The 15,399-nt window shown below is 37.1% G+C and overlaps 1 pseudogene; it reads right to left on the bottom strand.

Annotated features, from left to right (window-relative positions):
* Nucleotides 1-798: 798 nt before the first annotated feature.
* On the bottom strand, nt 799-3,346 carry LOC136829931 (uncharacterized; annotated as a pseudogene).
* Nucleotides 3,347-15,399: the final 12,053 nt, after the last annotated feature.

Raw genomic sequence — 15,399 nt, 5'->3', positions numbered from 1 at the left:
GTATCAGTACGAGATTTTGCTATAGTGTATTACACCCAGTAAGGAAATTTATAGGAGTATCATGAATCATTTATTGTAAATAATAAAGACTTTTGTACCTATACCAAGAGGCAAAACTCATTAGCCAAGCAAGAAAACGAACACCAGCTTAGAAAAGCTGCGCCTGCCTACCATCCCCCTTCACCTCCAACCCCCTTCTTCTTCCTTCCCTCTCCTTTCCTCCCTCACCTGCCCTACGTCCTTCCTTCTCTCTTTCTCTCTCTCTCTCTCTCTCTCTCTCTCTGAAAGTTGCTTTGATTTAAACATATTTTTTGACGAATTTTGTATATCTCTCTAATAATAATTGACATTGTTGTATAAATGTAACGATTCACTGGTTGTTACCCTCCAGTTAACTGATCTATTTATACACTGATTTGCTCTCTCTCTCTCTCTCTCTCTCTCTCTCTCTCTCTCTCTCTCTCTCTCTCTCTCTCTCTCTGTCAGTTTCTACAAATGTGGGGAGTGGTACAGAGGCTTAACCATTTTTTTCCTTTTGCCCCCATGCTTCTTAAATTTAAAGTGTTTGCTAAATAAATATATATATATATATATATATATATATATATATATATATATATATATATATATATATATATATAATATAAATTATAATATAATGTCTTTGAACAATATGCAATTGTACACCATTATAATATTGCTTATTTCGGTATTGGGTATGAGCGTAGATGATAGGTATTCATAGGAAATGAGAAACAAAATTTTTATTTCACCTAATATCACATATATTCGCCCCCAACCCCACCCTTTCCCCCCCACGAAAACTTATATCGCTCTGTAAGGACTGAATTGAATTTGATTGAATATTTGTATCAATCGGTAACGGGACTCGAATGTGGGTAGGATATAATCCTTCATATTTAATTTTCTTTGAATTTTTTTTATTTATTTAATTTTTTAATTTTGTTTTTTTTTAGTCTTCACCGCTTTCTAAGAGCAAGTCAACTTCATCGTCAGTGTCACTGTCAAGACTAATAATGACAGGATCAATACCGTCATGCATGTTATCTGTTGAACGATAACTGTCCTGAAAAGCTCGTGATCGACGTACTGCCCCTGCCCATACATCGCCAGTGACAGAGAGCCTTGCTTCCTCCAATCTGGCCTGCAGGTCTGCTCGGGTAAAACGCTGGAGTGAGGAGCGCACGTATCGTTTCATGTGTCCCCACACCTGCTCCATTGCATTGAGCTCGGGGTGTGCGGGCGGCAGGCGGACGATTTCGTGACCCCATTCCCGAATGGTGTTATCTACCTTGTACTCAGGCTCTGGTCTATTTTGACGGCATATGTAGAGGAGTTCAGGTCTTGTAGCATGCTGCGGGAAGGATATTATTTCTGCGCTGTAACCATTCAGTGAGGTCAGATTTCCTGGTAGCAGTGGTGGGACAACGACTCTCTTCAGTCATTATACTATGGTATGGAGCATTGTCCATCACTAATACCGAAGGCTCCTCTAGGAGTGGCAGGAGCTGAGTTGTTAGCCACCGTAGGAACATTTCGCCATTTATTTCCCCGTGGTAGTCGCCGCTGGTATTTTTAGCAGGGAAGCAGAGGAAGGAGCCCTCAATGAAGCCATCGGCTGTACCACCTGCGACTACCACGAAACGTTCCCCCTCTCCTGGTGGCACCTGACGGCTGTAATTGGCACTGGTATTTGGCTGTGTGGTATCCACCCATTCCATGTTATGACTCATTCTGGTTGTGAACCAAGTTTCATCCAGGTACACTACCTCCCTGCCGTCTTCCCTGTGTCTTTGAAGGTCCCGCAGGGAACGTATCCTTTGGCACATGATGTCAGTCGACTCCTTCCTGACATACATCTTGCGCTGAGTGGTCTTATACTCGGTTCCCATTTTGTGGAGTAAGCGCCATAGCGAAATCTTTGAGGTACTTTCAGGGATGATACTTTCTTCCTTCAGGTTCTGTGCCAGGGATGCGAGAGTAAAAGCCTGCTTAGCAACAAACTTTGTATGGATGTGCCGACGTATGGCTCCTACAGAGAAACTGTCAAAGATAGGACTGTGCTGGAGGCGTTGGTGGTGTGACGGGCCGTGGCCTAGTCCTGCGATACACAATCGAATGCACCGTCCCCACTTTCATCCTCAAGGCTGCTGCAACACGGTGGTAAGGCCTATATGAAGGAAAGGATTTATATAGATATGTATCATATAAAATAAAATTTGAACACCCATGACTTGAAAATACGTGCATCAGTATAATCAAGGCTTTAACTCTGATGAATGTCCTGTGGAAAGGGTCAATATTTATTTGTAATTCATAGAGTAACTGTAACAAGTTACCTATTCAAACGAATGTGAAGGCAATTGTCAGCTTTCTCTTTATAAAAAAAAGTTGAAGAGTTGGGTGACAAACTCATTTCTGCAACCATACGGACAGTTATGTTCTGAGGTGGCCATCACTTCTTCAAGCTCACCCTCGTAATACCAGTAGATGGCTAATGCCCTGAGTAGAAATGAGGTTTGCGAAGAAGGTAAGCAAACGCAGGTAGTACAACAGTCATTTTCTTATCAGTCATAGTGTCTATCACTCAGCTACTCCAAAACCCTTCAGATAGATCTCAATCTAATAATTATTTACATAACCACTATCATAGAGAGAGAGAGAGAGAGAGAGAGAGAGAGAGAGAAAGAGAGAGAGAGAAAGAGAGAAATGAGCAAATCATTGCATAAAGAAATCAGTCATCTGATAGGTAACAACCGATTGAATCGTTACATAGCTACAACAATATAAATTATAATTAGATAGATAGATAGATAGATAGCTTGCTTGATATTAAAAAATCATACAAAAATAAGTTGAAACTTAAGCTACCTTCCGAGAGAGAGAGAGAGAGAGAGAGAGAGAGAGAGAGAGAGAGAGAGAGAGAGAGAGCTTGAAGGGAAGGGGGAGGGCAGGTGAGGGAAGAAAGGGGAGGGAAGGAGGGGGTGAGGCGGAGCTTTTGTATATGGTTGTTCGTTTTTGTGACGGGCTGATTGAGACTTTGCCCTTTGGTATAGGGGCAGGTGTCTTTATAATTAACAATTAATGATTCATGATACTCCTATAAATTTCCTCACTGGGTGTAATACACTATAGCAAAATCTCGTACTGATACGAGTGTTCGTTACAGAATAATTGCAAAATATCGCACTTGCACTGTCTGTGAAACCCATAGTAAGTGTTCGTAGAACTAATAAATTATGCCAGTCTTCTTAGTTCTATAATTAGTCACCTTGGATTAATTAGGGTGCGTCCACGCTAGTCACTAAATATGTCATTACCACATGTCGGCAATTCATCGCACACACATCACAAACAGGTTGAATATAAGTCAACGACTCGCTGGTAGTCCCAACCAGGGCTTCGTGCGATTATGTAGTGTTTGCCGAAGGTTTGTTCTTCACTTACGGTCGTTGACTTGTTGTCAATCTGTTTGTGATATGGATGCGAAAAGTTGCCGCGTGTCTTTACGACGTGTTTTGCTCTAATGCAGATAAACCATAATGCAGTAATTTTGTGTTATGGAACAAGATTTCAGCAACTTTAACGATGTGTTCTGAAACACCTATGGAACACTATGACGTCCTATAACTAGGGCACAACAATCATAGGGCGAGCGATAACATGGAACTTGTTCCATAACCTTGGCCAACATATCAGATCACATGAGCATTACGTTTGACGCAGAGTATAAGAGGAAGGCCACTTGGCAAGCCTCAACAGACACAGTTCTCTGATAACTATTATGTGACCATCAGTCACAAATGGCCATCAACAGATTGACTAGGATTGAAATATATTTAAGTGGAATGTAGTTTGACATTTTGTCCTTTGACCCTCTATTTTGTGTTTGGTATGTACATTTCAGTTTTCGTAGTAAGAGGGGCATAAAACGAACTCTGGTACTGTCATTTGTTTAACTATGATCATCCATCTCAGTCATGACAGCGCTTTCTATCATGCGATTTTATGTCTGAAATAGTCACGTCATATTATTACCAGAATTGCATTATTTAGTTCATGGAGGAACGCATAGTAATGTGTTCTCAGATCCTAATTATGCTTCACAATTGTACGTATTATTTTTCTGTATCAAATGAACTAGGATCTCAAGGGTAATATCTGCATTAATATATTCCTTGCTCTTAATTCAGTTTTGAAATGAGCTCATGAATAATAAATGTGCATTTCAGTTTTACATGCTATTTTGGATCATTCATTCCCTTCACTAAGAGGTTTATCATATATATATATATATATATATATATATATATATATATATATATATATATATATAGAGAGAGAGAGAGAGAGAGATATAGAGAGAGAGAGAGAGAGAGAGAGAGAGAGAGAGAGCCGGGAATATAAAGTAGGTTGATACTTTTCACATAGAAATTTCATATATTGTAGTTTATTGTAAAATGAACCATGTACTTGTTAGAAATCGGTATTATTTTGTACATTGATATAGTTAATGTATGATCCTTCCTAAGACTTCAAACATTTTATGGTAAAGGAGTCTACTAAACATGTTTGTTAAGAGCCTACTTGAGCAAACCCTGTATAATAAAAATAAAAGATTCAAGTTATGTTTTGAATTCCTTTACATATTACGGTAAGGCCTCAACAACTACCTAGCATTCATTAGCAATTGTCTGTGAGAATACTTACTTGAAAATTCAGAAGAGGGGAATTACCAGTTACAAGATACCATGATGCCAACGAAAGTCTTTCACTTATATATATATATATATATATATATATATATATATATATATATATATATATATATATATATATATATATATATATATATATATATATATATATATATATGTGTGTGTGTGTGTGTTTGTGTGCGTGTGTGTAGAATCTACTGGTCACTTTACCAGATACATATGATAATTGTACTAGCCACAATGCCTTCTTAACTTCTCGAATTCTTCGCGCTTTTTGGATATGCTTCTAACTATTAAGATCCAAGCGACCTCCTTGTGATTATGGTGACGCGGGTTCGTTTCCCGCGGCCGGGCATCACAGTCTCTTCAATTCTTGCGCTTGGATCCTACGGCTTTGTAGTGACAAGCAGGGTCTAGGTGACAAGCATATCCAAAAAAACGCGAAGAATTCGATAAGTTAAGAGGGCATTGTGGCTATTACAATTACACACACACACATTACATATATATATATATATATATATATATATATATTATATATATATATATATATATATATATATATATATATATATATATTGTGTGTGTGTATATATATTTTGTTACCTTCGACATTTGGTTTCAATTGTTTTTCTCGAAGTCCTATTCTCATATTTATTATCCTTTCTACTTCTCTTCTCTTTCGACATTTTAAGCACAGCTGCTCTACTGTCTAAACTTTCAAACAGTGTGGACTGGGTTTGTTCCGTAACGCTCCTGAGACAGACCCCGATCTTGCCTTAACCTCGAGTAACCGTTGTAACATGTTTCTGTAAGGATGCCTCCACTCTGCAGTAAAACACGGTATAAAAACGCATCGCCAACTCATCGCACAAACATCACAAACAGGCTGAATATAAAGCCAACGACTTACGGTAGTTCTAACCAGCGCTTCATACGATTATCCGGCATTTGCCAAAAGTTCCTTCTCCGCTTACGGTCGTTGACTCGTATTCATATTTTTGTATGATATGTATGCAAGAAGTTTCCGACGATTTATATGACATGTTTACTGCAGTGTGGACTTGCCCTTGCGTACGTTACGTGACTCTCGCGTGGACGCTCCATTAGGACAATATATCTTGAATACCGTACATTTCAAGTAATTGATTTTCATAAGTCTTCCGTCTAGTCTTCGAAAAAAAAATGAAAAAAGTTCATTTTATAATTACTGCAATGTTAATATAGAAATTTAATATATTTTTGCACTTGCGAATTATAAAGAGGTCTCTCAAGCCATTTTTAAAATGAGAGATGCATTTGTGCATGAGACAAGCATACAAATGTCGTTTGAGGCACCACAACAAATAATAGACAAACAAACCTTTGCCCTCCGTCATGTCCTGAAGTCTTGGTTTTTGTGACCCAAGCATGACCTCATTTCCAGGGAACTTAATATTAAATGCGTTGACTCAACTACGTCTGTCATTTTCTCTCGAGGAGGAAATGCACGAGACATGGATGAGGGTCATTTCCCCTCAACCTCAGCCGCTGAAGAGTCAAGTTTCTTTTCTTCATGGAGCAGATTAGAAGAGTGAAGGAACTGGACGCTTAATACAAAATATGTTTTGAATGAGCCTTGTTTCTCCTTTTTTACTTCATTCATTTCATTTTCATACTTTGGAATTATTTCCCTGCTTCTTTTTCCCGATTATAACCTCTCTTTCTTCACACCAGGCGGAAAGGTCGTCACATCCTTCGTTGGCTAAGCACGGCCATTCTTCCTGCATCATCTCTCTCTTGTTTTCTCAGCGCCTGGGTTACAAAGGGCCCTTCGGTCCTCTTCCTAAAATGCCCCCCACCAAAAAAAAATAAAACGTTGCTGAATTTCAGGTAAATAAAGCCTGGTTGTCTTGACATTAGGAAAGGGCAGCTTCGTCACCTCAGTAGCGTTATGATAACGCAAAACTTCGTAACAGAAAAAGAAATAAAACAAAATTAGTAGAATAGATATATTATAACAATAAGACAGGAAAAAACCTCTTCAGTAAAGGGATTCCCTTTTATTATATAGAAGGGCTGTGTCTGCATGCAGGGAACAAATTCTCAACGGTAACGTGAATGATGATAACTATAGGGATTCGTGAAAGTCATTCAAAACTTGAAAGCTGTTAGATGTTCAGCTGAACACCTGAAAAAAGAGGGTTGGCATAAAAGGGTGACATTCCTTAAGGCGATAGAGAGCAGAATAGGGTTCAGCTAACTTTGGCCTTTGTAAGATAATTATCACTCGTATCTTATTTGCATGAATGGGCGTTCGTGGGATATATGAAGTGCACACACATAACACGCATTCATTCATAACGGTTATACTATGATTGAAGTGTTATCAAATCCCACGAACGCCCATCCCTCTTCGTGACGCCACTAGAAATTCTCTCCAAATACCTCGCCATCAGATTCTTCATCCGGGAAACTCATAAGACCTCTTTCGGTTGTCTGTTGTCATTTCTTTACGATCGTCGCTTCCTTTCTGTTGATCAACTTTCCTCTCTCGATTGCACAGTTTGTCTTCTTTTATTGCGACTCAAACGACGCGAATGCAAAACTGATGCTGTTTACGAAGACGCGGAGATAATATTATTGCGGTGGGATTCGAGGAAAGCTCATCAGTGGCTGCGGGCGCATCGCTATGAATGTGAAAATAAACACGTTCTTATGCATGCGTACGCTACAATCGGTTACTCCATACCGATGAATACGCAATGTAACTTATTTTCGCTAATTTCTCATAATATGCGCTTATTGCTTCAAGTCTTGGAATCAAGATAAGTTTCACAGAATTTTTTTTCTTTCTTATTTATTAATAAAAAACTCCAGGACTCGTAACAAATTATCTATATCGACGATACAAAAAAAAAATTCAAATTTTTCAGCGTTGTAATGTCAATTCGCTATAGCCCAGATAGAAAGATAAGTATTATTATATGCTCTGTGAGGATGAATATTTAGTCAATTTGAAAATATAAAGTACTTCAAGTTACCTGCATGAAGAAAACATCACCTTTCTTATTTAATTTTAGAATTGAGGAATAGTTTCTGGTTGAAAGTTGGGACTGTTTTGGAATTTTCGCTTGATATTTCTGTAATATTACATTTCTTATACCTGATACCAAAGAAGTATTAAATGAGGACACAAACAAGTGAAAAAAAATTGTAGAAAACGAAGGCTGTTTTGATACTGCGCTTGATCCCGTTTCGAATCAACTGACATTGTGGCATCAGGTTCGGAAGACTTCAGTGCTATATAAGAAAGAACTCAGCTTTTGGAATTATTGTGCTACAAAATACAGAATGAAGCAGAAGGCGTTTCACTTTTCCCTGTCATTTGCAGGTCAAAGGTAACGAGTAGATATCAAAGAAAAGCTGAAAATGCTTGCTACTCAAGATTGAAAATGACCATTAAAAGAGAATAAGACGCAGGGAGTAAAAGGCATTTATTTCAGATAGCAAAGTTCAGCGCTGAAAGGAAAGTGAGATCAGTCATCCTATGGGGCAAACTCGAGGGATATCGAGGAAAGCTGTTTAGGGCAACACAAACAGAACTACAGAAGGATTCAGAGACTTAGAGTACACTTGTTCATGATAAAGTATGATGAAGCATTTGGAGATGTTCCATTTTTAGCTGTATTTGTCATCGATGTCTTTTCTCATGGCAGCATTTCATGGTACCGCTACAAAATTCTCTCTTCTCGTGGCAAGTCGGTGCTTTCGTGTAACATCCCTGGAATCTGCTGAAGATGCACGTGTATATACTCGTATGTACAACACAAGATATAATTCAGGATGTTTATCTAAGCCTTTACACAGATACATTTCTGTTTCATTCAGATGTCCCCTTTTTAGTTTTCTGTAAAAGAAAACTATTGTGCCAACTTAGCTCCTGTATTAATTCTTTCTTTAGAGGTGAAAAAAATGTAATGAATTCAACAGTTCAAAAAGCGGAAGCTAATTTATTACGTTCAAGGTAGATTTACAATACAATAACAAAGGCCCTTCATGAATTTTATTGTATACATCTGTAATGCAGATGATTATGAAATTCCTTAAAGTCAGTCTTCCAATATAAAGTGACTAAAGTAAACAGTTATAAAGATAAGAAATCTAATCCTCAAAACAGCCCACTCAGGTGATTTAAAACTTTTTTATTCCACTCAGTACTGTTTGTCATTAATTACTCATCCACACCCCGACATAAAATCAACCAAGATATACTAGAAGATGATAACTTACTTATCGTCTCCTTCATCTTCCAGCATCAACTGGAATGGGAGAACGATTATCCAGTTCTTTACAGGAAGATTAAGGTTAAGGAATGAAAGGTATCGCTTCAGATCTCTCGGAATCTGTTGCTTCGTCTTTTGACGAAGTCCTTATCTGGATACGAGAGTCAAAGGATAATGGAACTTTGTATAAGTTTATGACGAGATGGAAGCGTGATTAAAGCTAAAATTTTATATCTCTCTTGTTTTATAAACAGATTTAGAATGACAGAATTGTTTAATATACTCCGTTCTAGAAAACATTCATACATATTTGCTTAATCTATTCTAGAAAACATTATACATATTTGCATAAACATTGACAATTACTTTTTCTTCTATTAACTATATTTGATAATATTCCCTGCTGACGAGAAAAATGTATGCGCAAAATTTATGAGCTCTCTCTCTCTCTCTCTCTCTCTCTCTCTCTCTCTCTCTCTCTCTCTCTCTCTCTCTCTCTCTCTCTACGCAAATATATTAGCAAAAGTGAGTCATGAGCAAACCCACCATCATTAATTATAAGTCTTAGTAACGGAAATACCTTGAGTCTGTTGCTTCGACAATATACTCCGTAACTAAGGATGCACAGCTGGGAAAGTGTCTCGCTTAGATATATCTGTGGTAAAGAAAAAAAAAGAACTGACCATAAATGTATTGGGATCATCCTTGGGAATCTGAGGGCCAGTTGTGATGAATTTTTGAGGACATGAACATCGTGGGTTACACAAGAAAGGAGTGTGTGGATTAGGTATTTATTGTGGAACAGATATATAAGAAGTTTGAACATGAATGGGTAACCTGTATGTGACATACTTTGACCCAGAAAAACTTATGGTAGAGCAACTTGCAAGGCGTTAAGGGTACGTGGTAAATAAGAGAAGTAGTTGGGAACAATTCCGTAACATTGTATGATGGAAGCAAGTATATGTTAGAATGTGTAGATGAGAGAGTGACTGGTTCTGTGTAATAATGAGAATGAAAAAGTAAGCTATATTTCCTTGGTTCTTTAATATTTTCACAGATGTATTGATGCGATTAGTCAGAATTTTTAAAAATGGACATGAAGAGAGCGAGGGCAGACATACTACCACTTGTGATTTCACCTTTATGAAATTAGTTGGGTTAATTATATCAATTACTGTAGTCTCTAGTAATTAACAGCCTAAATTACAACCGCATAAACCAACTGTGATATACTAATTCCTCCAAATGATTTAACTTTGACTTGATTCATGACCAATCACCCTTTTTGTACTTTTTGAATCTAGAATGACTGGACGAAGTTTGGTTGACCTTGATTATCCAATTAAGAGCGAATGATGTGGTAATCCTCAAGATATTATTTATCAGTTTATGCTTCTTCTGTTGTTTATTTTTGAGATCAAAAACGCTTTAAATACAGAAACCTAACTTCTGTTATAAATTTGTTTCACGGTGTTCTCGTTGTTTATTTGCAGCAATGAAATTAAACGCGAAAGATGCGTTTCTTTCGCTTTATTTTCTTTCCCGAAGTTAATTAAGAAGATTGTCTCTCTTGGAGATTTTTCATTTCCTCCTTCAGTTACATGGAATGGGGCGGGGTGGGGGTGATGGGAACGGGGTAGAGTTACTGATTTTAAGTGCATTTGTAGCGTCCCTTCGGCACTAAATGTACCCACTTTTTAGCCTTCTGCTTTACTTGTGTTCCGCTTCCTTTCTTCACCCTTGATGCCCAACCCCTCTGTCACGGCTTAGTATAACTTTGGGGTTTTCTCTCAGGTCCCCCTGTAGATCATTTGCTTCATCTCCTTCATTTTCTGGGTTTCTTACGAGTGAGAAATGAATTAAGGACAAAGATGTCTGCAAGAGTTAGCTGCCTCTTATCCATTTCCAAAGTTTTTTTGTTAGTGTAAATATAGACATGAGATTTCATTTATCTTAAAAATATGACAGCGCTCTCTACATTCCGGCAAATCAAGAATTCGTATCGCAGTTAATTTTGTCTTTAAGAATAAATGATACTGTAAGGATCATGGAGTTTTCTTTAACATAAAACTCAAGAGGACGAATATGAGTTTTGATTATAATTACGATATGATAATAAACATTACTCGTTTTGAAACACAAGCCAAAATGATGTGTGGTGTCTTCAATAAAATACACAATGATATTTTTACAGAATAAAAAAGCCACACATTATTTTCATACAAAAGTTTCGTATGAATGATGCTCTTTGATATTATTTGGTTGGGATCTCAGATTTATACTATAGCCAGACACGTTTTCTATTTGAATATTTTAAAGTTATTGCAGCATGCTTTGCAGATTAAGAGTTGACTTGGATAAATAGTAGAACTTCATGTTAGTCAATCCGACTGCTATATTATTTACTTTGTAATTCATTCATTTAGTAATGTGAATGTCATTCACGACCCCTGTTGATTCTGAATTTGAGGACTTTGGCCGTTTCAGCCCCAAGAAAGGCATTTTGTTGTTTAAAGTGTGCCATTAGGAGCGAACTTGTCATATTCTAATTATTAGGTAAAATTATCTATAAAACTAAGAAAATGTTTAATCACACGTTACAACATGAAGACTAAATTCAAATAAAGCCATAAAATTTTGAAGTTCCGCAGCCATTTAGTAAAAAATTAAATTCCGACAACTAAAGTAAGCAATGGTATCATCATCAGATGATAATCTTCCCAGAGAATATTTGCACTTTACTTAATTACTGAAAACATTATTAAATCTCATCTTTCTAAGAGAATGAAAACGATTAATACAATTATGAAGTCTACTTAAGGACGAATTTAAATGCCAGAAATGAAGAACTTCCCAGAAATATAGTTCCTGCGAGAACTGAAATAAAACCAGGCTCAATATGATGAGCATCGCGCCTTCACATCGACATCCTCACACACTCTTTGTTACCTTCCTCGGTCACACCAGCTGGGTCTATCTTACCAAAAGTTGGGCCATTGACGATCAGCAGCAGATCTCAGAGAGAGAGAGAGAGAGAGAGAGAGAGAGAGAGAGAGAGAGCTCGCAAATGACATCATGCTTACCTTATACGTAGATGGGCGTTTAAGGTGATAAAGTCACATTAAATAAGTTTTTGAAAGAATTCCCATTGAGGTGACACTTTAATAAACAAATATTTGTGGCTTGTGTCTTATATATATATATATATATATATATATATATATATATATATATATATATATATATATATATATATATATATATATATATATATATATATAGATAAATAGATTGATAGATAGATAGATATATTTATAACATACAAATATATTTGTGTATGTTAGCGTGCGCTCGCGAGTACGCGCAAGTACATGTATGTAAAAATACGGTAAAATCAGAATTCCATTTATCCGCACGCGCTTGTTTGTTAGATAATAGTTGTTTAGGTAGTCTTTGTGCTTAACAACAAGCTTTTTTTTTTTTGTATTTTGACCAGATGTAATTTTCGAGTTAGCCAAAGACCAGAATTTGGATAAAAGACCATAATTAATAAACTCCGCAAAATTAAACCTTAAAACAATTGTTCGGATATGAATGACATGAAAATGTCATCCATATTCTCTTGACACAGACACTGCGGGAAATCCAAGTTGTCAATGTATCTTCATTCATGCTGCAATGTTCATAAAAGGGTAAGGAAGAGGTTTTATAATTGATAATAATTTCATGAATAATATTTCATACTTTTGATTTTGTGGATATACAGTGCCTCACAATGCAGGAATATAACAAAGCGACGGGAGTGTGAGTTATAACTCTGTTTCCTATAATGTTGTAATAATGAGAGAAAGGTCGAAAGGAAATAGAGAAAGCTGAACAAACCACTTTCACTGAATCAGCAGCAAAAGGAAGCGAGTCTTTGTACCCTGTCGGAATTAGATTTTGGGCAAGTCCGGGAAAAGAAACTATAAAATTCCTGAATTGCCATTTCTTCTAAGAAGGAAAATTTAAAGAACAAATTAAAGAAAAAGTGACGAGAGGGTTCTTACAACGTTTATCTTGCTGGTGGGAAGTTCGGACGTTTCTGTCTGAAATTTATGCTGAAAAATCCGCTTCTCCAGAATTCGCGTTATTGCAGTTCTTGACATAAATGAAGTCTGCTCATTACTAATGACCCAGATGCATAAACACAAGTGTTTTCCTCTTGTTTTGCATACACATTCTCGCACAGGCGCACGCATAGTCTCTCTCTCTCTCTCTCTCTCTCTCTCTCTCTCTCTCTCTCTCTCTCTCTCATTCCTGACAGAACTATACACTGAAAAGTAAACAATATTAAATAATGTTGTTCTCTGTACTAAAAGTTTATAATCCTGTTGCCAACAGATTCATGAGTTTTGGTTTCTTCTGAATCAGATTTTCAGTCTTTGTAGATGAAGTCATGGACGTCTGTGCGAGAGGAACCTTAATGTTTCCGATGCTTTTTTTAAATTTAAAGTAGGCGTGAATGAAAATATTTAAAGATGTAGTTTCTAAGCAATAAATACACAATCCAAAGGGCTAATCAGCAAGTGCATTCGACAACAGTAGAATTTTATTGCTTTTATTCATCATTAAATTACTTGCATAATAATTTTTTATCGTAGCCTTCAGAAGTTATATTCTTAATCATCCCGGAAACAGTTTCTTTATTTATTATGGAATCGCCATCGGTCTTTAATCCATTTAACGAAAAAGAGAATCTTACATTTGAAACTAACATTTACTTTTTAATCACTATTTTATTTGCATAACTTTGGCACATTATCTGAAAGTCTGCGTAGTTCATGAAAATCTTATTTAAACTAAACGGTTAATTCAGATAAGGTTCCATTAAATATTAAATAATAAAGAACAAGATAATGTTTGGAAGTTTATTGAAAGTGTTTGTGAAAGCTTTTGACGAAATGAACAGAATGATAAAAACGGATTTCTGAAACATTAAATCACAGCCTAGAAGGTCAATATGACGATGACAACTGGCGCAGTAAGGACGCCTGTGAGAAATAAGTTCTGATTACGTGTAATACTCTCTTTGTATCCCAGCAATTTTCAGGAAAGTTTGAGTAGTCCACTAAGGAGAATACATCTCCATTTGTTGAACTTAACCCGTTTATCATTGCTAAGTTTGCCTGTACAAATCATAAAACCAAGTTCGAACATCGTCCGGTTAATCTGTGATGGAATCATTCATTTTTCCGTTTCATTCTCGTGATGGGATGTGGGTTAATATCAGTTTGAAACATGTGGAAAGTTTTTTAATCACTGATCACTTCCTGACACTTCCCACTTCAGAAGAGATCTAATCCGGATTCTCTTCAATTCTGGCAATGTGGGCATTTTGAATCCTTCATTTAATAACACAGAGGGATTATCCGTTGAAAATGATCCCCTATATACTGTACTTCAGCACCGAAGCAAAGCAGTTTAAAGAATGAATTCACTTGGCTTGTGCTCAGTGAGCAAAACGTAGGAGAAAACGTGTATACCTGCACAGAATTTATTCTTGGTGGGTGTGGAAAAAGAATTCACGGAACTCCTTCGTGGTGCGTTCGCGTTCACCAGCTTACAGCCCTTCTTTGGCTGAGTCGGTTGAGCTTCAGACTGTCACACGATGGGCCGGAGTTCAATTCCCGCGGCCAGCTGATGAAGAGTTAGAGGAATTTATTTCTGGTGATAGAAATTCATTTCTCGCTATACTGTGGTTCGGATTCCACAATAAGTTGTAGGTCCCGTTGCTAAGTAACCAATTGGTTCTAGCCACTTCGGGCCAGCCCTAGGAGAGCTGTTAATCAGCTCAGTGGTCTGTAAAACTAAGGTATACTTACTTACTTACCAGCGAGAGAGAGAGAGAGAGAGAGAGAGAGAGAGAGAGAGAGAGAGAGAGAGAGGAGAGAGAGAGAGAGACGGCACGTTCTCGTAATTCTGAAAAGTTTCGCTTTTTCTTCCCACTGCCAGCATAGCCAAATTCTCAGTAGATTAGGAAGGATCTCTCTCTCTCTCTCTCTCTCTCTCTCTCTCTCTCTCTCTGTAGATGGAGTGATCGTCAATGAAAGCTGGTAATTCAGATTGACTTCCAAAAGAACAGATAATGTATAGCTGTTCATTATCACCATATGAAGATAAAACTATTCACTGTAACTGATATCCTTATTTAATCATCGTGATTAGGTAGATTCAGAATGTTTATGCTAAGCAACGTTTATGTGCGTCTTCGTTACACAAATAATATTTAATCAATGAAACGCGGCCCTTATGAGCGGTATAAGTATGTGCTGACTCAACGAGTGCTGCACGTACCCATGAAACCTCATGTTGGTAACCTGGAGGACTGTGATTATTTATAAAGTGAAAAC

The sequence above is a fragment of the Macrobrachium rosenbergii genome, chromosome 45 (genome assembly GCF_040412425.1).
Source record: "Macrobrachium rosenbergii isolate ZJJX-2024 chromosome 45, ASM4041242v1, whole genome shotgun sequence".
In the NCBI taxonomy this organism is placed as follows: Eukaryota; Metazoa; Arthropoda; class Malacostraca; order Decapoda; family Palaemonidae; genus Macrobrachium; species Macrobrachium rosenbergii.
This window is presented reverse-complemented; position numbering and strand designations above follow the sequence as displayed.